At 39.5% G+C, this 26,284-nt stretch overlaps 1 protein-coding gene across 3 annotated transcripts in view; it reads right to left on the bottom strand.

Annotated features, from left to right (window-relative positions):
- The window catches only part of mid2 (midline 2), a 240,067-nt gene that overhangs the window by 187,106 nt on the left and 26,677 nt on the right, over window positions 1-26,284 (bottom strand). The gene's annotated exons all lie outside the window — the stretch shown is intronic.

Here is a 26,284-nt window from a genome sequence, read left to right on the forward strand (position 1 = left end):
ACAAACATCCTGGCACAAAGAAACGGCCATCAACAAGTATTACATTTACTATTTCACCTCTAATCGCTGCTTGTTGCTTCATTTAATCCATGATTAATGAAAACATTTAATAAACTTCTTCAAACGCTGCCTTTACAATAATAGATGGCTGAGCATGTCCTTAATAGACGCCAACTATCTTTTTACAGGGATTTGAGCTGTTGTCGCTGGTAGATGCTTAGATAATTAAAATCACAATAACAAATGTAAGACTGACAAAGATTTTCCTGAAAAATATTGTGAACTGTACTATATTTCATAAATGAAAAGAGAGTCAGCATCTCCTTGTGAGGGATACATAAATCCCAATGTTTGCTGATGCGTTTAGGAAAAAGTATTCTTTTGTGGAAAAAAATATTTAGAACACTATTTTTAAAATAAATCAGAAACGAATTTTTAAAATGATATTCAGAATATCATTTTAAAGAATGCTTTTTCCACGAAGTGCATCAGCAAACATTTGGATTTATATACTCCTCTTGTAAAGATGCTGACCCTCTTTTTTAAAATATTTCAGATAGATTACTCAAATATCATTCAAAGTCTGCAGAGCTCTTGCTTTGATTTTCATGATTAATTCGTTATAGTGGTTTGGAAATCATAACTAGTCATATGGTATGCTCCAATGTACCAGTCATAATCTGTATTTTATAGGCAATTTTATGTAAAATAGAATTAAAGATGGGTGAGTGTTTATCACGTCCGCCTCACAGTTCTGAGATCAAGGGTTCAATCACAGGCTTCCTGTATGGCATTTGCATGTCCTCCCTGAGCCTGCGCGAGTTTTCTCCGGGTACCTCGGCTTCCTCCTACATGCTAAAAATATGCATGATAGGCTGACTAAACACTTTAAATTCCCTATTGGTGTGATTGTAAGTATGTTTGTCTATATGTGCCCCGCAAATGGTTTGCAACCAGTTCAGGGTGTACTCGACCTCCTGTCTATAGTTAACTGGGATAGTTTTAAGCACACACACACCCACATGAGGATAAATGGTACAGAAGATAAATGAATGAATATGATTTAAAATCAGGAAGTTTCTTCTCATACAGAATTATACCAGAATCCCAAAAAGTTTTATAAAGGGATTAAAAATGTCACTTAATTAACAGACACACATAATAAACATTCTGACATACAGGTCTCTAATTTTTGAGAGATGAAATTTGTTGAGACGTGGCACGTGGCAGACACAAAATCTGACACAAATGTCTGACTATCGCTTTTGACACATCTAAATTCTTTAAAAGGAATCCTGAATCAAACACTGCTTTGAAAACTTGCTTCCGTAACACTGTGCTGATTTTTTTCTGCTCGAGTAGCAACTCGGCTTGGGAGTATGCTTCTTGCTGTCAGCTGTCATAAACTGTTGGTTTGCACGAGCTGCTTTCATGCTCCAATCATGCAGGAAGATAAGTCCTGGTTTTACAGCGAGGCCTGCTTGAACAAGTGTATATCAAAATTAATGCTTGGTTCAGACTGAGAGTGTGAAATTCTTTTTAACCCCTCCCCTCAAAAAAAAAAATCTTGAGCCTTAACTTGTTTTTGATCAAAAGTTGAGTACACAGATATATAAAAGATCTATAGAAATACAGACAAAAAGCAAGAGTTTCAGAGAATGTGTTTGTAGAGTTACCTATAAATTAATAGCTTTCACATAACCTGTTATTACAGTGGCTGTGTTATCTTTCCATCCGTATAGAGCAGGGGTGTCCAAACTTTTTGCAAGGGGGCCAGATTTGGTGTGGTAAAAATGTGGGGGGCCGACCTTTAGCTGACATCCTTTACGTAGAACAATACTGTATATTTAATCAAATTTTAGCAAGCCATTCTGTGTGTTCACATTTGCTGTATTATTATTTTTTTTTTAATTAATAATTTCAACAATCTCGCAACTAGCCTTTGTGGCATTCTCTTTCGACTCTCGGGCACTAGCTTCAAGTTGCTTGAATATCTCGATACATATCTTCTCAGTAATCTAGTCGTACATGTCAGCGTGTCTTGTTTGGTAATATCGCCTCACACTGAACTCTTTAAAAACAGTGACAGTCTCTTTGCGAATGAGGCAGACACAGTTGATGCGTATTTTAGTGAAGAAATATTCCAATTTCCACCTATCCTTGAAGAGTTGGCCATCGCAGTCAACTTTTTTGTTGTTGTTGTTGTTGTTAATTGTCGTTATTTTAGAAAATTGGGAATAAAGGGTCACCCGGGGTAATGTTGCTTAGAGTGCTGCTGCCTTTTAGTGGGTAAATGAGGAGCAACATTTAGTGTGTAAGCTACTTCATATGCTGGCAGCAGTACTGCTGACCAATTTATTAAGCCTGTGTGCGGGCCAGACGTTATTGATTTTATGACAGAGGCTGGGGGCCGGATGAAATTTGACAAAGGGCCGCATTTGGCCCCCAGGCCGGACTTTGGACATTTCTGGTATAGAGCCACCGCAGCTGAGGCAATGGGGGGTGAATAGTATATTGATTAATTTAATTGTTCGTTAATAAATTAAATGATGCTGCTGGTTGAAAGCATATATAGTTAAATATGGATTTACACTTTTAAGAGAGGAGCCGTGCTGAGAAGAGATGAACTGAGCAGATGAGCGGCTGCATTCCGATCGACCTGGTTTACCCTCAAAGTGGACTACGTATACATGATATCAGTAATGATATCATGTTAAAAGTCCCTTGAATTTAATTAAACTGAATTGTGGCGGATGTAACATTGTCAAATATTTTACTATTGTCCAAAGATTCGAAATCATATTGTATTTTCATGAAAAATGAGAAACTACGACCAATTAAACCACATTAATGCAAGGTCTGTTTGTTTAGTTAACAAAACATGTCTTTCCAGCATGCATGCAGTGCCAGTGTTGCAGTACACACACAGGCAACCAGAGAGAGGGAGCGAGTCTAGAGACATGAAAAGAACTAACCAGTAGAAGAGAAATGTGGGTCAGACTAAGAGACAGGAAAAGCTCAATGCAAATCAGAATGTGTAAACATGTACAGGCCTAATCTCATTATCCCCCATTCTCCCGAGTCTCTGATCAGATGCTCGATTGAAGCTGAAGAAGAGAGAGAACAGGGAAAGCAGCAGCAAGAGGGAGGTATGGAAAATATGAGATGCATGAAATGACTGAGTGTCTAAGTTCTACATTTTAAGAGATAAAATAAAAGCAGAGACACATGGTAATTTTAAGGCCCACCATGTTGAAAGCATAGCTAATTAAACCGTGCGTTTTCGCTATTGCTGGACAATAGTGAATGTCAAGTCATCACACCTACTGTATGTATATTTGACTTTGATTTGCCTAGTGGATATCGGCTACAACAAATACAGGAAACAAAATGCTAAGTGCTGTTTTGAGCTGCAACAATGTGGCTTGGCATTCATCTGTATGTTTTCTCTCTATCTGTGATGTTGTAAAAAGCATCACAAGTAGCTTGAAGGAAGAAATCAATCCATATTTTCGTTTTATATGGAGCTTATCGTCATCAGGAGAGCATAAGCCTATCCCTGCTGACTTCAGGCGAAAGGCAGACTACACTCTGGACTGGTTGCCAGTCAGAGGCAGGGCAGCAACCAGACTAATTATCCACAAATGTGATTACTCTGAAAAATTGCTGGCACCTAGTGGTTCCCATCTTTATCTTCCCACTTCCGACATTATGTTTCGGTGCCCTACGGGACAGCAGAGCTCTTCATCAGACAGATGTCAGCCACGTGTCAGAGTGCAGGGTGCTGTGGATTTGATTGATTTTGGCCCACCCCAGTCTCTTGTAATGACCAACTGTCAGTTGTTTTACTACCTACTATTTCATGTGACTGCAACATCCCAAGGCTGACTCCCCCAACTCTTATTTGGCATCAGAAAAGTTCATATGTGCTCAATGCCAAGCGCTGATAAGACATCTTTACTGCACGGGCAGACCATAAATTTTAGACAGAGGACCTGTAATGATTAGTTTCAAGAAATCAATCATTTAGGCATGATAGTTTATGATAGACTGAAACTATGTTTTAAGATGGTTATACAGTAGCAGTAATGTACTTCGTCCGAAAGACATTGAACCACAAAATGCTACTTGCCATTACCACTTTATTAGGCACTATTTAGTGAGCAGAGCTCCAATACAAAATGATCACCTTTAGAAAGCTCATTAAGCCTTGTTTTGCGTGCCGTTGTCATTTTTTTTTTCTCTAATCACTGCATTGTATCGAAATTAAATTCCTACTTTTCTGGCTATTCAGGCATTCTGTGTGTAGTAGGAAACAGATACAGTGTGCACACAGTGAATGTACATGTTGACTTTGGACAGTCTGAATTTCATACCCATATAGAAGTTCTGTAGAATGTGCAGGATGTTACAATGTCCAGTCAGCCTTCCAACTTGATATATCAAATGATGTGGATTTTCAGAGTCTATTTCAAGTCTACTGTTGACCTCCAGATTTATAAAGTCAAAAGCAAAAGCGAGGAAGGAGGGCTTCTTTGGACACCGAGAGAGATTTCCACAACCATAATATTTATGCAGTCTGTCATCAATGTTTTTAGTCTTTGTCATTATCTATGTTGCATTGTCTCCTCTTTTTCCTGCCCTCTACTCCTCCTCTCAATCTGCTGGGCAGTGCTTATGAAGAGCAGCTCAGGTAGAGCAGAAGGTACTTTTGAATGAGCTCCTGCTGCAAGCCTTTCATCTCATGCTATACATGGCCAAGGGAGACTGCAGGGTACCAGAGCTGTCAGAAGCCATACATCCCAGTCAGAGGGAGCGAGGCGACAGTGGGACACAACAGCAAAGCAGAAGGCATGAAGTCCAATAAGATAAACTCAGAAAAGGATTTCTCAGAACGGGATGAATCCACTTTAATCCGTACATACAATTGAAAAAGCTTCATCTTTAGCTGTAGTGGAGTCTTTTCAGGTATATTAATACCAGAGGTTGCGCTAGACTTTTTCGTTGTCTGTCATTTTGACTGACAGGGTCATAAAAATCCGGTCATAATCTATTTTTACCCGTCACTTAAATTTTTAAAATGTTAATAATGACATATTCAATAGTATTTAGTTTTCATTCATCTTTAATTAATATTCTGTCCGAACAAGCTTAACAGAGAATCCACACCGCGCCATCACACATCAAGCAACTGTGCGTTATTAGCGCCTAGCTTGCCTTGAACACCGCTTTTTAGGAAGGGTCGGACTTGACAAGTCATTTAAAAAAAAAAAAAAAAAAGGTTTGAGGATAAGCCTGAGAATGATCGGTTTTCTCTCTGCTCCATATAAGCAATATTTCAACATTGCTTACACGGCCGAGAGTCGGGGCAAACTGCTCGTATGTGTGTGTGACATGCACGAACAGTGCGTGCATGCTATCAATCCATATACTTTGAATATAAACCTGTACAGGGATTATTTATGCCTGTTATTTGTGTCCTCTTTTTAATAAGCGAAATATGATATCCCTGGAATGATGGATGACAGCCAGCATGTGTGATTGTATGGTCATTTGTTTTGATGCTTCTGCGTATGCGGGTCGTCTTGCTCAGCGCATGTCGGACTGCGAATTAGTGCGCAGATATGACAAAAAATCGGATTCGTGCATTAAGACCTGTAGTATAAACGTAGCCATAGGCTTGTTGCTGTTAAAAAGAGGACACAAATAACAGGCATATATAATCCCCGTTTAGGCTTATATTCAAAGTATATGGATCGATAGCATGCACGCACTGTTCGTGCATGTCACACACACATACGGGCAGTTTTCCCCGACTCTCGGCCGTGTAAGCAATGTTGAAATATTGCTTATATGGATCAGAGAGAACACCGATCATTCTCAGGCTTATCCTCAAACCTATTTTTATTTTTTTATGACTGTTGTCAAGTCCGACCCTTCCTAAAAAGCCGTGTTCAAGGCAAGCTAGGCGCTAATAACGCACTGCTGCATCGCTACCGTAGCTACCGTACCGTCTCTCGCTTTTTGATGATGTAATTGCTGCATTAAATCCGATTTGCGGGACCGGACAGTACAGACCGCCGCAACAGTCTGGAAATATGTGGCCCAGATCGGATTTAGACCACATACGAAACTGACCCAGATCGGATTTGAAATGGTCCCGTTCTATGCGACTTGTCATGTTCAGACCGTCAAGTTAATGCCTCACTCGAGTCGGAAAAACACGAAAAAATCGGATTCGTGCACGAAGACCTGTAGTATGAACGTAGCCTTAGTTCGGATGCTCAGTTGCCTTGACATTTTTCCGAGTAAGGCCAACGACGTCATGCATCAAGAGAGACAATAGCTAATTAATATGACACTCGCCACCCTGTGGTCTGGGGTGTGAATTGCAACCTGTCAAAATGACGGATGGACTTCAGTTTTTTCCGTTACCGTTTTAAAAAACCGGTCAACGACGGAAAATATTCGGGTAACGCGACCCCTGATTTATACATTCCTTTAAGTGCGACACCGAGTGATTTTGGATTTTTTTGTAATCCCCTGCACCCCACCCCCTGCAAGCAAGACAGTGGGAAAAGCAAATATAGAGAATTTGTTGAAGGGTGACATTTCTTTTAAACCAACCACGACAAATAACAGAAAAAAGTGCTGAACATTAAGCTCATCTACTACAACCACTACTACTTACATATCCATTATAACTAATAATGCCTTTAGAAATAACATATCGTTAGCCTCATAGCGTAATTGCCCAAGCCATTTAATTGCCTAAGCCATTTTATGGCCTAATGTTATGCACCTTTCTGCTTATACCATTGGCCAATCACAACACTTTTTAGAAAACAAAACAATATCAATAATAAAGGTCAATCTTTTTTCCATAGACTTCATAATGTATTGATGGGTCAGATCGGCCATGCACTGTGCCTTGCTTTCAAGTAGGGGGCGGCCCACATCAAGAGGAGCTATTCACAAACACACACGCAGCGATCTAACGCCAGATTTCTGTTGAAAAAGTACGAAAGCTGTACCACATACAAACAGGAAGGATTGTCTCAGGGGTGATTTTTTCAAGGATTCAAGGTGATTATTATATTTTTCGTACCATGCATGCATTTTGAAACATTGTGAAAAAAATTCAATGGGAGAAATTAGCCGCTGCTGCATTGGCATCATAGTTCGCAATATTTAAGTAAAAGAAATGCTAACTGCACGGCTTTTTTGCTTTTAACCAAGAATCGAGACTGTTTATCTATATCTACAGTATATCTATAAAGAGTTCAGGGATTTAAATATTTACTAGCACGAATTTTTACCGGAAAAGCTCTGTTTACATAAGGCGACAGTTAGCTACATTTACAAACAGACTAGTATTGTACTTCGACCTATTTAAGTAAAATAAATGCTAACAGCATGTTTTTTTTTGTTTGTTTTTTTTTTTCTTTCGCTTTTAACCAAGAATTGAGACTGTTTTACGTTCATATCTATATAGAATTCAGGGATTTAAGCATTTATTCACAAGAATTTTTAACGAAAAAAGCTCTTTGTCTTTGATTCCATTCGGTCAGCTTTGACGGCCTCGCCAACAATGCAGGCCCCCTATGCCCTGTGTCCCGTCAATACATTATTAAGTCTATGCTGTTTTCAGACAAATATGTTTTTTTTTGGTTACCAAAACCAGTGAAATATTACTTTGGCAATTATGCTACGACGCAACAATATTTGAATTTTTTGGTGTAGATTCCCAATCTACTAGGTCATGTACTGTAAGATTGAGGCAACTGGAGTATAATTGTTGTATGAACAAGTTTCACCTTCAGTCTTAAAAGCGTTCATGACTTTGTCAGCTGGCAGATAGGCCTGCTCAAGTTACAGAGGGACTTTTAAGTTGTGGCCCGGATCATTTAAAAGCCAACAGGTAAGCAGACCTGCAGTGTTAACAGACATTATAACTAGCTGACTATAAAGATAGCAATACTATCTCCAGAATGTTAGAAACCTATTAGATTAAAAGTTAAATATTTTGAATAATCAAGTATACGTAGTGCAGTTGCCATGATTATCTTTTGCAATTTCGGCTTTTCTATTTTCACTAAAAGAATATGTAAAACAACACAACTTTATTCAACCCTCGACCCAGTTGAATCTATTACAAAAGTTAAATATTTTGAATAATCAAGTATAGAGCAGTTGCCATGGTTATCTTTTGCAATTTCGGCTTTTCTATTTTCACTAAAAGAATATGTAAAACAACACAACTTTATTTAACCCTCGACCCAGTTGAATCTATTACAAAATCAATACAATTCATTACAGCAACTTGATAATATGAAACATAAAACTTAAGAGCTGCACAATGGCTAGTTTCATACTGCAGGTCTTAATGCACGAATCCAATTTTTTCGTGTTTTTCCGACTCGAATGAGTTATTAACTTGATGGTCTGAATGGGACAAGTCTCATAGAAGTGGACCATTTCAAATCCGATCTGGGTCACTTTCGTATGTGGTTTAAATCCGATCTGGGCCACATTTTTTCCACAATGTCACGGCGGTCTCAACTGTCAAGTCTCCCAAATCGGAATTCATGCAGAAATGACGTCAGCAAAGAGTGAGCGCAGCAGGCAGGAAGGAAGGCAGCTATAGCTGTGCATTTGCGGTAGCAGCATAGCGCCTAGCTTAGGCTCGGCTTCTATGCAGGAGGTAAGCTTGACCACATTCATAAAAAAATAAAATAAAATGAAGTAAAGGATATGCCTGATTATGCTTGGTTTTCTCTATGTGCGCCAAACAAGCAATATTAAGTATTGCTTACATGGCTGAGTCGAGGCAAATTTACGCACACACATAACGCTTATGTGTGAGTCATGCATGTGCGTGCATCCGTTCTATCAATCCACATAAACTTTGAATATAAGACTAAACGAGGATTATTATTGTCTGTTATTTGTGTCCTCTTTTTGGAAATCAAAATATGATCAGCCTGGAATGACAGATGACAGCCAGCATGTGTCGTGACGTGTGTTGTTTTGATGCTTCTGGGCATGCAGGTCGATTTGCTCAACGCGTGTCGGACTGCGAATTAGTGCGCATGCGTAATACTTGAACGGGCTCAATGGACAAAAGGAGTCTGAACGGGCACGCTAAAAAAACAGATATGACAAAAAAATCGGAATTGTGTATTAAGACCTGCAGTATGAACGTAGCCTTTGAGTATCTTTGCAATGCAACTTAACATTTGCTCTCCCAAGCCTTCACACTTCTCCTAGTGCTGCACAAATATTATCCAAAAGTCTAGATCATCTCACTGACAGAAGTTATCTGCTGTCCTGAAAATCTGTGAATTTGACATATAGGTTCTCCTCTCTCTCTGTGCAAATGGTGCAATGGCGAGTCATGAAGGAATGCTGCAAGGCAGGTCTGTCCTTAGTCATAATGTCACCGATGGCAACAGTCACATACATCATTATTGTGTGACACTGTGTGTTTAAACCTGGACAAAATGGTATTCACTCCAAACATGGCCAGGTATTTCAACAAATGGTATTAATATTGGAAGGTCAGCCTTTTTCCTGATACTACAACCTGTTGCAGAATTTATATAACAATGTCCGTCTCCCAACAGTTAGAACTTTTTTTTTTTTTTTTCATCAAATACAACCAATGGATCTGATAACGCTTCTCCACTCCAGTTCAAATGACAAATAGAGTCACCGGTCACCGCTGATTTCTTTTGTCTTTTCTCTGATTTCTGATCTCCTTATTATTATATTATATTTATTTTCACCACTGATTCATGCACAGCACGAAATATATTATTATTCCATTCACTTTACTGATCAGACATGACCTATATAAAGGCAGCTTGCCCGAGAGTATTTTTTTCTTTGCCCCGGGAAATTGGTAAGTGTTTACCTTACCCAGTACATTTTTAAAGGAAAAAACATTTTGTACATACATAAGCCGCAGGTGCCCACATTGTAACATGATACAGTATATTTACAAAGAAAGACGGTACAGAAAAGTAATTTTCAAACTTTTAATAACATACCTAAACTTTTCTTTCCAAACAATGCCTGTAATGCAGCAGTATACAGTACAGCAGTCCACCTGTCTCCCTCTTACCTTTTCTGCTCAAGCACCCCTAACGGCAATTAGAAAAATATACATTTACAAATCTACAAGCCCGGATCCTTGTCTTCACCAACTTATCGTAGTCGCCGTTATTCTGGACCAGGGGTCCGAACCTTTTTGAGCGAGAGCCAAAAAAAACCCACATGATTAAAAATGTGATTCCAAGAGCGTCATCCTATGTGTATATGTGCGCACTATGGGCTAGGTTTGCATACCACATACATTACCTTGAGCCATAGATGATTGCTAAGTGGTCTCAAAATGGTGTATGTGTGTGTGTGTAATGAATGTTTTTGTTTTTAGCGTTGTGTCCATTCGCCATGTGACTATAGTCTCCATGAGTAGACTTTCTTATTCAACAGTCTGAGCTCTGTTCCACAAGTAGAAGTAAGCAGCTGGTCTCAATGCTCATTCGGAACTGAGTGACACTGAGGAGAATACGCCAAAATGCCTACAGTAACTTAGGCTCACACTTGACCCGGTTTCATTTCATGAAAGCCGAGTTTGCTATTGGCCAAGCGTTATGTGGGGTGGAATGACACCTGACTGAAATATCTCTTCTATAAATTGCGAGAACAAAAATTGTCTCTTTAAGTTGACCCTGGTTAGAATGATGTGTATTTATTAACATGCTATTGTATGCATTTATTTACAACTGTGTTGGATGCTGTCCCACTTTAGCAGAAATGAATTCACCACACTGATTCACAAAAAAAGAGCTTGAAGCAAGTTACTTATCCTATAGAAGAGGTTGAATTCTAAAGGAGTTTATTACGATTTGCATGATTCATCTCCACAGATAAACAAGTGCTGATGCAGCCAGTCTGAGGGGAGTTGCAGCTGCTGCTAACTGAATCAAATACGAGTACGCACTAATTGTAAATAAGTCACATGGCTCACAGTGACTCTGCAGCGCCTATGCAATATTGCTGACTTTCTAAATAGAGCCTAATTGAAGTAGCACTTGTCCTGAACCTAAAAAAATATGTTCATATGGAAGCATTGGTATACCCGATCAAATATGTACTGCTGGAGGAGTAGGCTCTGTTAGAGACTGGGATGGAGTGTAAGAGAAAATCCCAGGGAAGAAACTTGCATAGCATTGCTAAAAATAGAGTATGAAGTGGATGGAGGAGAAAAGGGAGGGGCGTGCAGTACCTGTGGGCTTGGAGGCAGCCTGGTTAGCGATGAGTGATAACATTGTGGACACAGGCACCTGAGCCTTTTTTTGTAATAGGAATCAATACATCATAGTTTATATTCCTCAATATTTGATCTGGTTACACTGTGGATGTCTGGGGGAGAGTTTTATGTCATTTTAGTTCAAACATGTGTAAATATCATTCGCGAGTGATGTAACTTCAACTGGGACTTGAGTTACCAAATCCACTTCTTAATCCTTCCATCACATTTCGGAAGTAACATACACAACAAGAGCAGATCAACTTTAAACATAACACATCGCACTCATCAGATATGCGTATTATGCTAAGATCATATCCATCTGTTTTTTTCTCTTCATAAATGTGTCAAGCACATTACAGACCATTAAAATAAGTACCCTAATAGAAGGTAAACAAAACCATCAAAACTCTATTCAACTTGTCATAGGCTAGCCACATACATAACATGATATTGTAAAAATGTCCAGAATTGCATTTTTATTTTTTCACATGAGTGAGCTCAGAGGGGTGGGCGTGGTGGTTGGGGGGAGGCACAACAGCAGTGTTAAGACGTCTGGACTACTGACAAGGCATGAACATGAATAAAGGGCCTCTCTGACCACAAACCGGCTTGTCAGACACTTCATGATGAAGGTTGAAGACTCTTTGGCTCTGATCCTGCGCAGCTTGTAACTCCACATTTTTACCAATTTAATCATTAAGCACAGCGTGAAGCTCAAAGGAATAAACCCCCCCACCCCCTGAAAATAAACCCTTTCAGGATCTGAAGGAATAAATTCCAAATAAGCATAGCAAACAGAGATACATGACTCTGCCTCCTGTTAGCATTATTTTTTTGACCCATTTTTAGTTTCAGCTTTTTTTAGCCATAAAAAATTAGTTGCAAGTTCACAGTTTTCTGACTCCATCAAGACAAGTCCACCCAGTAAAATCACTACCTTTTAGAGGCCTGCTGAACCACAGTACAAATTGCCCCATGGGACTACAAACTCACTTAGCCAAACCACAGTTTTCCACAGTAGCTCATCCCAAGGAGATTCATGACCACCATCTGCTCACAAGACTATTTAATACTTCGAAACTATAATCATGCTTGCTTCCAATGCAACATCCACCTTGACCAAATTTGAAAATTACATCTCCTTTAGGTCATCGAAACCGAACTATGAACATGACAAAATGAAATGGTGTTTGCAGTGCTCTGTACACGAGCTAATGAGTTCGGAGCACAGAAGACAAGACGGAAGATCACATTAATGTAATCAATTATCTTCATTGGAAAGATGTGGTTGACTGTGGTTGACCTATGCTAAGTCACTCTGGAAATGAACTGTTAAAGAGAACCAGTAACAGTATTTCTCATTTTTTTTTTAAAGGAGCTAGTTTGTCCAAAACAAAAGCCATTTAACATTCTTGCTCTTTGAATAAATAAAAAATATTCAGAACTTTAAAGGAAGAGTGCATCCGAGCCACATCTTGTTTAACAATTTGAAAAGCAAACCAAAACAGAATTTCATATTTCATATTTTTTTTATATATTCATTACGTGACGCTAATATTTCAATAGACAATAAAGAAACATACATTCATTCATCTTCTGAACCGCTTATCCTCATGAGGGTCAAAGAGCTGCTGGAGCCTATCCCAGCTAACAAAGGACAGGGGGCAGAGTACACCCTGAACTGGTTGCCAGCCAGTCGCAGGGCACACAGAGACAGCCAACATTCACGCACACACTTACACTTGCAAACAATATGGAGTGCTCAATTAGCCAACGAGGAATTTTTTCGGAATATGTGAGGAAGCCGGAGTACCCCAAGAGAACATGCAAACTCCATAAAGGGAAGCTGGAGCCAGAATTGAACCAACAATCTCAGAGCTTTGAGGCTGATGTGCTAACCACTGTTATACATTAAACAAGCATTTTTTTGCAAATACTTCTAACACAGTTTTCAATGGAAAAGCCTAGATTTTCCCATTTTATAAGTCAATTGTCAGCCCATAAAAGTTGTTGTTATTCTGATTCTTTTTACGACAGATTCTCTGGCCCCACCAATCAGCAGATCAGCTCTGTGTCTGCATGAGTGGTCTCCAAACTATTCCACATAGGGTCGCAGTGGGTGCAGTATTTCACTCCAACAAAACAAGACCACACCTTTTCACCAATCTGGTGATTTATAAGGCTAGGTTCATACTGCAAGTCTGAATGCAAAAATCCGATTTTTTTGTCATATATGTTTTTTTAGCGTGCCCGCTCAGACTGCCTTTGTTCATTGAGACCATTCAAGTTTTACGCATGCGCACTAATTCGCAGTCCGACACAGGCTGAGCAAGAAGACCCGCATGCGCAGAAGCATCAAAAGAAATGACCACACATGCTGGCTGTCATTCGTCATTCCAGGGATATCATATTTTGCTTTTCAAAAAGAGGACACAAATAACGGACATAAATAATCTCCGTTTAGCCTTATATTCAAAGTTTATATGGATCGATAGCATGCACGCACTGTCCGTGCATGTCACACACACATACGGGAAGTTTGCACAAACTCTCGGCTCTCGACTGTTGTCAAGCCCGGCCCTTCCCCAAAAGCCATGTTCAATGCAAGCTAGGCACTAATAACGCACAGCTGCACCGCTACCATAGCGCCTCTCTCGCTCTTTGATGACATAATTGCTGCATGAATTCCGATTTGGGAGACTTGACAGTACAGAATGCCACGACATTCTGGAAAAATGTGGCCCAGATTGGATTTGAACCACATATGAAAGTGACCCAGATCGGATTTGAATGGTCCAATTCTATGCGACTTGTCACGTTCAGACCGTCAAGTCAATGCCTCACTCAAGTCGGAAAAACACGAAAAAATCGGATTCTTACATTTAGACCTGTAGCATGAGCGTAGCCTAAGTGTAATCAGTTGATTGCAGTCAGGTGCTGCTTGTTTTAGTAGAAACCACATTGGTTAAAAGGTCTGTGCTTGATCGGTATGAACAAAAACCAGGACCCACAGCGGCCCTCGAGGACCGGTTTTGAGACCCATGGTTGACAGAACTCAGTCATTTGTAGGCTACCTTCACAAAGGCTGCTTCAACTGTTACAAACAGTCTGAATTAACACACACACACACATATATATATATATATATATATATATATATATATATATATATATATATATTTATATATATATACATATTAAATGAGCCATGACAAAACACGACTTGCTGGCTGGCAGTCTACATTAGGGTTATCCAAGTCAGGTCCTCGAGAACCCCTATCTAGCTTGTTTTCCATGTCTCCCTCCTTTACCACACCTAAGTCAAATGATCAGCTCATCAGCAAGCTCTGCAGGAGCCTGATAACGATCCTGATTATTTGATTCAGGTGTGATGGAGGGGGGAGACATGGAAAACAAACCAGATAGGGGCTCTCGAGGACCGGACATGGGCACCCCTGGTCTACATATTACCTCCGGCACAAAGGAGCTTGGGTATAAATGACGTCACATTCATCCCAAAATGACAGCACATATGAGCGCATGTAAATTTCTATGTTTAAGCAATAATTTCTCCGTTATCATATTTCTATGAAATTTGTGATTTGCATATTTAAATTCTTTGAGCAACATTTTTTCACATGAAGGTCATGTATTGTATACTAAAGCTTCCCTATTAGTAAGTAGTATTTTGAGGTATCAAAGAAATATATAAAATATTAAATGAAAGAAAAGAAACTAAATTTGCTTCATTGCTGCTCCACGCTCATTCTGAGGTTGCTTTCCATTGATGTCCCGCGTCACATCGAGTGCAGTGCATTTAAGCCCGTGCATGAGAAGTTTGGAATTTAATCAAGCGGACAGTATACATATAAAGTAGTATTTAAATGCATACATGTATATTTGCTGTGGTTTAGTACAATACTTTGATGGCACGACCCCTTTCTCTTTTTGTCACATTTTTTTCTGCGACTTCCACACCCCCTCTGCCAGTCGCCGTTTAATCCGGCCGGGAGCGACTTCGTTCAGCTTCATCGCTGCGAGGACTTGGCCCACTCGCCTGGCTTTTGATCGATCCTATTTGCTGCACAACAAAACAGAGAGTCTTATTTTAAGGAGGAGAGATTGTAATAGCATTCTAAAGAGCTTTACCAGTTTCTGCGAGAACAGAATAGTTTTGTTGTTGTGAAGTATACAGTTCCACACAAATGTACTGTACATCGAGATCTCATTTAGCTTAGCAATTGGAGGTGTGAAACCCAAAACTTCCAAGAAAGTGCAATCATCAAGGTTTCATTGACTGTGACATGTTTTCGTCCACCAAACAGAATGCTATGATGATGCCAGCACCTCTGCTATAGGGTGCGTTCAGTTTGCCACAAAATGGTCACGGTGGGAACGCAATACTCCATGGGATTTTAGAACAGGCACTTTTTAAACTAAATTTCTCGAGCTTACAGAGTTGTAGAACATTTTGGAAGACGTTAGCGTACTTGTGCAAAGCCAATATATTTTATTTTTGCCAGATCATAAAACAAAACAAAACATTGTGATAATGGAAAATTGGTCTTGAAAGTCTTTAAAAAGTGTTTGAATTTATCCATGAAAAAGGTGTAAATACCTTGCGTCTGAAAAATCTATTCTGCTGAAATGTCTCGAGGGGGTACACCGTCGAAGATTTTTTCCACCTCAGGTATAATCAGCCACTTGTCCGACAAACATGCAAAACAATATGGCAAGTATAAGAAGCTCAAAGATACGGGAAAATAAGAGAAGTCGCTCCCAGCATACCGACTCCTTCTGTGGGTGAGGTTTTCAAGAGGGTGAAAAAGTTTCCTCGGGATAGTCCCAAGGCAAAGGGCGTTAATCGTAAAATAATTAAATAACATATATTGTATATATTTTTTAAATGACAAAAAAAAAAAAAAAAAAAAACATGACTTGTATACATGTGTGTTATTTGGCCTTTCGGTTTTCAACCAAGTGTTTCAATTATTCAGTTTTCGGCCAAGAGTCTTGCTTTTGGTACATTGCTATGAAAATTACTATATTATTGTTTTTGTCTTTTCACCGTGTCAAGCACTCTGAGAATATTGGATTAAAGCTTATAAATCTTGGTAGAAAATCACTGAAAACACAGTGGTCGGGTACTTTTTAATGAGGAGGGTGGTGGCTCGTAGTTCTAGAATTATCTCTGCACAAAACCATCTATGTGCAAAATCAACAACACCACAACACAAAGGAGAGACTTTGTATCACCAGGAAAGCTATCACACATCCCTTTTGCGCTTCCTGTTCTGGTGGGACCTCACATGCCAGACATCCAAGGTTTTCCCACAATGACGCAGGCTGTCCATTTCTCAAACACTGAGAGAATGATTGGCCTCTAAAAATAAAGGTAAAACTATCTTGACCTATTATGTTTCACAGAGCAATATGGAGCATGAGAATTCATTAATTGCCAATCTTTCTTTACATAAATTTGATCATGATTATATAGAGTTCTTCAATTTATTTCTATTATCCATATGATTGGTTTGTTGGGCGCTCGTGTGAGTGCAAGTGAATGTTCAATCATCCTGAACACAAAATTACCTCTTCTATCCATGCTTGGGGCCCAAGGAAATTTATCATGATCGAGCATGGTTGGGAGTTTTATGAAAGCATGAAGCTGTTTTCCATCCAGATTTATAATCACCATACAACTTGTGAAAAATGTGCAAAGGAAGAAAAGAACTAAAACTATCTAAGTTTAAACTTCTATAAACCTTTTCATGCACGGCACACTTACTGTTCACTGTTTCAGTACTTTTTGCGCAACTTTCTGTTCTCTAACAAGGTTTTTGAGCCATAAACGAGCAGTACATTTAAATCTATGCCACGTTGTCAATCTTCATGTCTCTAGATCTCTGTTGAAATTTGGTAATGTCTCAAGCTCAGTTGGCACTTCCCTCTGACAGTATATTGTTTGAGGTTTTGAAATGGCAAGATATTGTTGGATGTCTTGGGGTCATGATGTCAACATTATAAAAACCTCATACAGAGGTGTGTTAAAGTACAAATCACAATTAACCCTGAAAAGGTCCATTGATGGATAAAAAAAAAAGTTGATTAATTATGCTATTAAACACCTGAATAGCTACAGTGTATCATAAAAGTGAGTACACCCCTCACATTTCTGCAGACACTGACAAAATCACACTTTGACACAATGAAAAGTAGTCTGTGTGTAGCTTATATACTAGAGTTACCGTAATTTTTGGACTACAAGCCGCTACTTTTTTGCTTCATTTTGAATCCCGCGGTTTATAGTCCAGGGCAGATTATTTGTTGATTTATTTGGGTTAATAGGTAGCACTTTATTTGACAACGGTGTTATAAGACTGTCATAAGACCGTCATAATTACGACATGACACTATCATGGGCATGAATAATGCTGAATGCTTATGACAGATGTCATTAAGTGTCATCTGGCAAATTATGTCACTAACTCCATTTATGTCCAGTTTGGATCTTTTACATCCATTCAAAAGTGGGGTAATTTGCCGGATAACACTAAATGACATCTGTTATAAGCATTCATTGATGCTCATGACAGTGTTATAATTATGACAGTCTTATGGCACCACTGTCATATAAAGTGTTACCAAATACCATGACTAGCTATCAATAAAACAATTGGAACAGTAACTGGAGAAATAATTAGCACAGAACTTGAATTTTGATTTTTAGTTACATCCGTAGTGCTGCAATGCATGCTAGTAGGCATATTGGACAGCATCAGTGTTGACAACAGGTGGCAGCAGAGGTTCACTGTCTCCAGTGATGACCAAATGAAGCTTCTTGAAGCTTTGCAACCAATTAGTTCAAAGCTTCATGGTGGTTCATTTGGTCTTATGACAGCCGTATGATGCAGCTATCAAATAAGGTGTTACCGCTTAATATCTTTTGGTGTAAATATCCCATTATACAGTGAGGATAGCTGCGGCTATAGTCCAGTGTGGCTTATCTATGAATAAATGCCATTTTCGTGTCGCGTTTGGTGGGTTGGTTGGTTGGGTTGGTGTGCCTTATAGTGTGAAAACTATGGTAATTTATTGCCCCCTCAAAATAACTCAAAATATAGCCATTAATATCCAAACCCCTGGCAACAAAAGCGAGTACACCCCTTAGAAACTGGAGTGCTGTCAGCATTGCTGCAGAGATTGAAGAGGTGGGGGGTCAGCCTGTTAGTGCTCAGACCATACGCCGCACTCCACATCAAATTGGTGTGCATGGCTGTCACCTCAGGAGGAAGCATCTTCTGAAGACGGTACACAAGAAAGCCCGCAAACAGTTTGCTGAAGACATGTCAACAAAGCACATGGATTACTGGAACGATGTCCTATGGTCTGATGAGACGGGCGGGCTTTCTTGTGAACCGTCTTCAGGGGTGACAGCCATGCACACCAATTTGATGTAGAGTGCAGCGTATGGTCTGAGCACTAACAGGCTGACCCCCCCACCTCTTCAATCTCTGCAGCAATGCTGACAGCACTCCTGTAATGAGTCACATGGAAAAAATGGACATGACATTTTGGAGGGAAAATGACAAGCAGTACTCAATTTGGACATTTAGGGATGTAAGTTTTTTCAAAGGGGTGTACTCACTTTTGTTGCCAGGGGTTTAGATATTAATGGATATATTTTGAGTCATTTTGAGGGGAAAATAAAGCTGCACACAGACTACTTTTCATTGTGTCAAAGTGTCATTTTGTCAGTGTTGTCCCAAGAAAAGATATACTTAAATATCTGCAGAAATGTGAGGGGTGTACTCACTTTTGTGATACACTGTAGTTTAACAAAAAGCTTAAAATATTAAACACCTGGACACATGCATTCTCATTCAATTTGGAGAAGGCAGCTGATGAGTTTGAGTCTTCAAAGTCCTCAATCTTCCCACAGCATTTCCTTTAGCATTTCTCTGTTCTCAATGCACTGTCTTCCTCTGCACCATCTAAATATTTCATACGTTGCCTGATGTTGTTTTAGGGATTGCGCCTACTCTTTGATCACATTTACTGTCAAGGGTGTGTTGCAGGTGCAAAGTCAGCCATTGATACGAGACGAGGTGATGAAGAATAATTCTACTTCGACAAAACAACAAACAGGCAAATAACAAACATTCAGCATATTAAAAAGCCACTGGCAGCTTTTACAATACAATAATAGAATACAATAATTATAATAAAATATTACAATGAAATGATTAGTCACATTTAAACATGAAAGTTTAATTTGGGTGATTAACCTTCAAGTCTTGTGTCATATGTCCTCTTTAGTGTGTAACATAAATCTCTTAAGTGCTTTCCATTATGATATGCACTACTGATGCACCGATACAGCTACCAGTATCGGCATGGGGGGCACAATCCGGCCAGAAATGGTGGTATCGGCAAACCTGATGTGCAAAACTGAACAGTTGCAACACTGAACAGTTTCAAGTTTCTCATATTAACTTTATGACTACAGCCTCGATAAGTAAGGGTTAATATAGGGCTGTCAAATGATTAAAATTTTTGATTGAGTTAATCACAGTTTAAAAATTAATTAAATTAAATTAATCATTATTAATCGTAATTCAAACCATCTCTAAAATATGCCATATTTTTCTGTAAATTATTTTTGGAATGGGAAGATAAGACACAAGACCAGGGGTCGCGTTAACCGAATATTTTCCGTCGTTGACCGATTTTTTAAAACGGTGACGGAAAAAACTGAAGTCCATCCGTCATTTTGACCGGTTGCAATTCACACCCCAGACCACAGGGTGGCGAGTAGGCATATTAATTAGCTATTGTCTCTCTTGATGCATGACGTCGTTGGCCTTACTCTGAAAAATGTCAAGGCAACTGAGTGTCCGAAGTTTCTTCAAAAAGCCCCAAAACGACGATGGTGTTGATAAAAGAGGTGAAAAAACAGGGACTGCACAAGCGGGCACGCAATTCAAGTCCATGCGCACCAGGAGGAAAGTGTGAGACTACGTTCAGGCCACAGCAGGTGAACTGTTAATTTCATTGTTCCATATGCTACATATGGTAGGCTAACTAACTACTGGGGCCACAATCAGCTGTTTTTGTCACTGCGGAGAAAAAGTTACATATTCATCTGCTTGATGTGTGATGGCACGGTGTGGGTTCTCTGTTAAGCTTGTTCGGACAGAATATTAATTTAAAATGAATGAAAACTAAATACTATTGAATTTGTTGAAGCGGTATGCAATGTTATGAGTCTTGTTAGCTGTAGGCGCACTATCCTAGACCCCTCACTATCCATTCGTGGGGGCCTGCGCTTGACAGTGACGTTCCTTATTCTCGCTATATGATTATACAACTTTAACATTTGTTAATAATACGCTCTGTGTGTAGTATCATCCATCGCTTTTCCTTTTTAAATGGGCACTTATAAGCGAACGCAAGAAGTAACAACGGGAACATTTTTAAACAGACATTTCACGGGAGAGCATTTCGACTCTTCGGCCAATCATATAGCGAGAGCGAGTGGATAGTAAGGGGACCGCGCACGGCTCTTAAGTGTCTCTGTCACGTGACTGTTGTAGCCGGTACCACACAAGTACGGAAGGTGAATTATGCCAAGCAAAGGGTCACCACAATGCCATTATCATCATTTTAAAAATTTAAGTGACGGGTAAAAATAGATTATGACCGGATTTTTATGACCCTGTCAGTCAAAATGACAGACAACGAAATAGTCTAGCGCAACCTCTGCACAACACAGATATATACATTTAACATACTGTACATACAAGTACTGTATTTGTTGATTATAACAATAAATCTACAAGATGGCATTAACATGAACATTCTTTCTGTTGAAGACATTTTCTTTTTCTCTGCAAAACCAAACACACAACAGAGCCTCAGAACAGTAACAAAAACAGTATTATTTATAATGTGTGCAAAGTGTGTGTAATGTACACATAAATGTGGCCCTCTTCCCTTGCCTGGTACACCAGACTCACCGCTGTTCCAGCTACTGAGTCTGGCTACCATTCAGCGGATACAATTTCCAGGGTGGACCAAGCCACAGCAAACAGACAGCGGAGTGGCCCAATCAGCGACGGGCAGACGTGACGTTAGTAAAACGACGAGGGCAGGACCAGGGATTTGCGCGCGGAAGTAAACATACGAGGAGAGCGGAGTTTATTCAACATGGCTAGCGCGAGACGGACTGTTGTCAATGACTCGTGTCGATGTGTTTTTGGTAATTTAAAACGGATTTTACCGTGGATTGGAACATATTCTCGGCTCTCCTGTTCACCATCTGTGTTGTTGTGGAGACGATTTCCGACGCGCAAGAGTGACGTTGCTCGTTAAGAACACGTCACGCAAATAAACGAATCTGATTTGTCGATTGATTTTGTACCTGCTTGAGAGGCCGTTAATGGGATGGTTCCCAGACTTTTCTCTCAGTGTTTGAAAAATATAGGGAGAACAGTCTGGCTGTGCCAGGCAACCTCTTCCCTACTCATCCTCTCGCCAGTCGCTGAGGCAAACCAACTTATTTATAATTTCTGAGAGTTGTTCCATCTATATTCTTTCTTAAATTCGAATTCCCCACCCAGAGGGCCAACCTGCGTTTCTTCCATGTTCGTCCGCCAGCTGGCTGCTGCCCTCCCAACGTGACGTACTCTGATTGACGCCGGACAGGAAGATGATGTCGCCGCCGGTGATGGGCCACCCGAGGAAGGGTGCCAACTTCAAAAACTAGTCGCTGTCAACACTAGTTCGCATTTGCAGCATACGTGCCGCGTACCTCCGCTCCTCGCCAGCTGTTTGCTCGCCATTCATTCACCTGTGCATTCGATCGCTATTTTGTTGCTATTTTGTTTGTTGTTCGGTGAGGTCTTTTGTGTTCATTCGTTATTGGATCGTTTTTGTTCACCACTGTAAATAAGAGCACTGCAGCAATAGGCGTAAACTGCCGTTTTCGTTCAACTCGTTTTCTCCTGTTTTATTTAGTGTAGGAAGCTGTCTTTTTGTTATTTCCTTTTTACGATCAGGGTTTACTTAGCGGGTGGGGTTTAAGTGTAGTTTCATTTTGTTTGTTGTTTTGGCCTGGGCTTACGCTGAAGCCAGCTTCTTCCGCATTTTGTTCATTGCGAGTTCAACTTGTGTGAATAAATTTGTGTCCACTTGCAACTTGTTTGTGTAGCTTGTTTTATGTTACGCTCTTAGCGAGCCGTCCGTGGGACGTAACAGTGGCATTATGGGATGCATGAGCGGGCGTTCCATGCTTGCGTTAAATGCGTCACATATTTTAACGTAATTAATTCAAAAAAATTAATTACCGCCCGTTAACGCGCTAAATTTGACAGCACTTTACATCACGTCAGAAACTCGTTCAAAGCAGTTGCACTCCTGTTTAAAATAAACTGCTGTATTTTAAGCCAAAAGAACTTTTGTGTTGGATAGAACAATATGTCTATATGCTGCCATAGTAGATTCATGGCGCATTATGCCCCCGAACTATTTTTAATTAGTCTCTTTTACCCTGGAAACCCCCGTTTACAGACGTCGCGCAACCGCTTTTGTTTCAACCCAGCCATAAAAAGAAGGTAAGTAATTATATTTATTAATCAAAATGTCTGTTATTTTTATCTTAGAATCATGAATTAATGTCTAATATTTCGTTTGAAAAAAAAAAAAAAAAACTTTAAAAAATATTCACTCGCATATTTTAAACTTTTAAACAAATTACTTCACAATGAAGAAAAATGGCGTCTGTAAAAAAGTCATGGATATGTACCTCATAACTACTGATAAATTGTATTTTTTGTTACTGTCGCATTTTCCCTAGTATGTTAAATGATAAATCATCGATCCAAACAAAGAAAAATTGGAAAAAACAAAAAAAAAAAAAAAAAAAAAAACGTTTCAAAGGGTAAATATATGAAAAGGAACATCTCAAACACTCCTTGATGGCTGCGATTTCTGCATCACGACCCTTGTTATATTACCATGTTTCATCCATATAATCCCCCCAAAATCCGGCTGTGGCAATTCACATCTGTGTCTTGACACTCAATGATACATGCTACATGGAGTTTTTGGATCAAAACAAGGTAAGTACTGGATAATATCTCGTTATAATCATGGCGTCTTTAATTCTGCTCTCGCGTGCTGTCACCGCAAGTTTGGGTTTCGCTGTTTAAAAAAAAAAAAAAAAAAATATATATATATATATATATATTTTTTTTTTAAATGCCCTCTTGTTCATAAAATGTCTTCACCCAGAAAATAGAGATTTTAAGCTTTCCAATGATGTATCCCACATGCATATAATAGGACAATTTTGTAAATTTGGTCAAATTGGGGGTCTCAGAGTGGAACTTCAAGTCACCGGAGTGTTTTCCGCCATATATATTAATGGAGTGGTATCGGTATGGTATCGTTATCAGCCAATACTGCACAACCAGGTATCGATATCGGGGCCGAAAAATGGTTTCGGAGAAACACTAAAAGGCACTCCTGGTTAAGACGTTTTGTTTTTGTTAAGCTTCTAATGACTTTTTTTTGCTAAAAATACATTAACATCGAAACATATTGTTGCAATTATTTAACTGTGCACTTTGAAGAGCCTTCTTGTTCTCTTACTGTGTTCCTCACTATGCGTGGTTGCAAAATAAACTTGAGTCCTCGTCCAGACTTTTTTTGAGCACTGTTCCAATTGTTTTAAACTTTGCGATTCTCCTGACAGTAGATATAGAAAGGTGCAGGTGAGTTTATTTTCATGTAGCCATTACCTGACTTAATGTCAACACATGTTGGCTTAACTTGAATGATGTGTTCTTCGTCTTTCCCATGTTGAAGAGAAATGGCCTCTATTATACAGTTATAATTACTCAGTTGAGTGGGTATTGTAACAATTTGGTATTAAGGGAAACATTATTTAGGCATTAGTTACTGCATTTGATGTGTTACAATCACAGTCATTTTTAGTGTACAATGTAAAAACATTTTCTTGAAAATGTTGCTTCTTTGATACTCGATTGCTTGTGCTGCCCTGTCACCCCAACCCCCCCCCCCCCCCCCCCCGCCCAAATTAAAAAAAAAAAAATCTAAAAATGTCTGCCTTAAAATCTGGGAGTGAAAGGAAGAGTTGGTGCCATAATCCTTGGGGTAATCGTGTACATCTGAAAACCACACATGAATATGAATGCAGCTCGGCATGTCCTTGAAACATCCCCCAGACTTGCAGTCAGTTGTTCAGTGTAGAGGGACTGGCGGCTTGTCTTCAAATGACTTAGATGGCAGACAAACGTCAAATGATGTGGGATAAAGTGACTCAAAAGTAGCTCATATTTTAGTTTTCTCTGAGTGCTGGTAAAAAGAAAGGTACTACAAAGGAGACTAAAATTAGAGGACACTACTATGGCAGACAATTTCGAGTGAAAAATTACAGATTGTTTTCTCAGCAGGGAGGGAAGGCCTCATTTTCTGCTTTTATTGGAGAGCAAAGTGGTGCACATGGTTGCATCAGTAAAAAGACCCAACATGGTGTGAAAAAGCGCCATCAAGCAGGTCAGCATATGATATTTAGAACAGAACTAAATCTATTGCAATCACTTATAGTCTACATTTAGTGTTAATTTATCATTGTTTCATGGTATTTTCTAAATTTTGGCAATACAATACCTTTTGATTTACTGTTAAATGTGTTCGAAAATCCTTTGTATAATTTAATGAAACACCATCAGGAGACATCACATGTCAATTCTAAAAACGTTTAATGTTCAAGGGCAATTGCTTCAGTTAAAGAGACATGAGACTAATGTGATGTCTGTATAATGCTTATTCCATTGTGTGAGGAATAACACTATTGTACCTATTAATGTACTTATGATGAACAAAAATAAACACAGATACAGTATAGTGACTACCAATTTGTAAAGAGATTACGCAAACCTTCTGGGATCTTTAATGTGGTCTTTGTACAGTGGGGCAAATAAGTATTTAGTCAACCACCAATTGTGCAAGTTCTCCTACTTGAACAGATTAGAGAGGCCAGTAATTGTCAACATGGGTAAACCTCAACCATGAGAGACAAAATGTGGGAGCCCCCCCCAGAAAATCACATTGTTTGATTTTTAAATAATTTATTTGCAAATCATGGTGGAAATGGAAAATAAGTATTTGGTTACCTAGAAACAAGCAAGATTTCTGGCTGTCAAAGAGGTCTAACTTCTTCTAAAGTGGTCTAGCAAGGCTCCACTCGTTACCTGTATTAACGGGACCTGTTTTAACTCATTATCAGTATAAAAGACACCTGTCCACAACCTCAGTCAGTCACACTCCAAACTCCACTATGGCCAAGATCAAAGAGCTGTCGAAGGACACCAGAGACAAAATTGTTGACCTGCACCAGGCTGGGAAGACTGAATCTGCAATAGGTAAGACGCTTGGTGTAAAGAAATCAACTGTGGGAGCAATTATTAGAAAATGGAAGACATACAAGACCACTGATAATCTCCCTCGATCTGGGGCTCCATGCAAGATCTCACCCCGTGGCGTCAAAATGATAACAAGAACGGTGAGCAAAAATCCCAGAACCACACGGGGGGACCTAGTGAATGACCTACGGAGAGCTGGGACCACAGTAACAAAGGCTACTATCAGTAACACAATGCGCCACCAGGGACTCAAATCCTGCACTGCCAGACGTGTCCCCAGCTGAGGAAAGTACACATCCAGGCCCGTCTGCGGTTCGCTAGAGAGCATTTGGATAATTCATAAGAGGACTGGGAGAATGTGTTATGGTCAGATGAAACCAAAATAGAACTTTTTGGTAGAAACACAGGTTCTCGTGTTTGGAGGAGAAAGAATACTGAATTGCATACGAAGAAAGAACACCATACTCACTGTGAAGCATGGGGGTGAAACATCATGCTTTGGGGCTGTTTTTCT

Source organism: Corythoichthys intestinalis, chromosome 11 (assembly GCF_030265065.1).
Source record: "Corythoichthys intestinalis isolate RoL2023-P3 chromosome 11, ASM3026506v1, whole genome shotgun sequence".
In the NCBI taxonomy this organism is placed as follows: Eukaryota; Metazoa; Chordata; class Actinopteri; order Syngnathiformes; family Syngnathidae; genus Corythoichthys; species Corythoichthys intestinalis.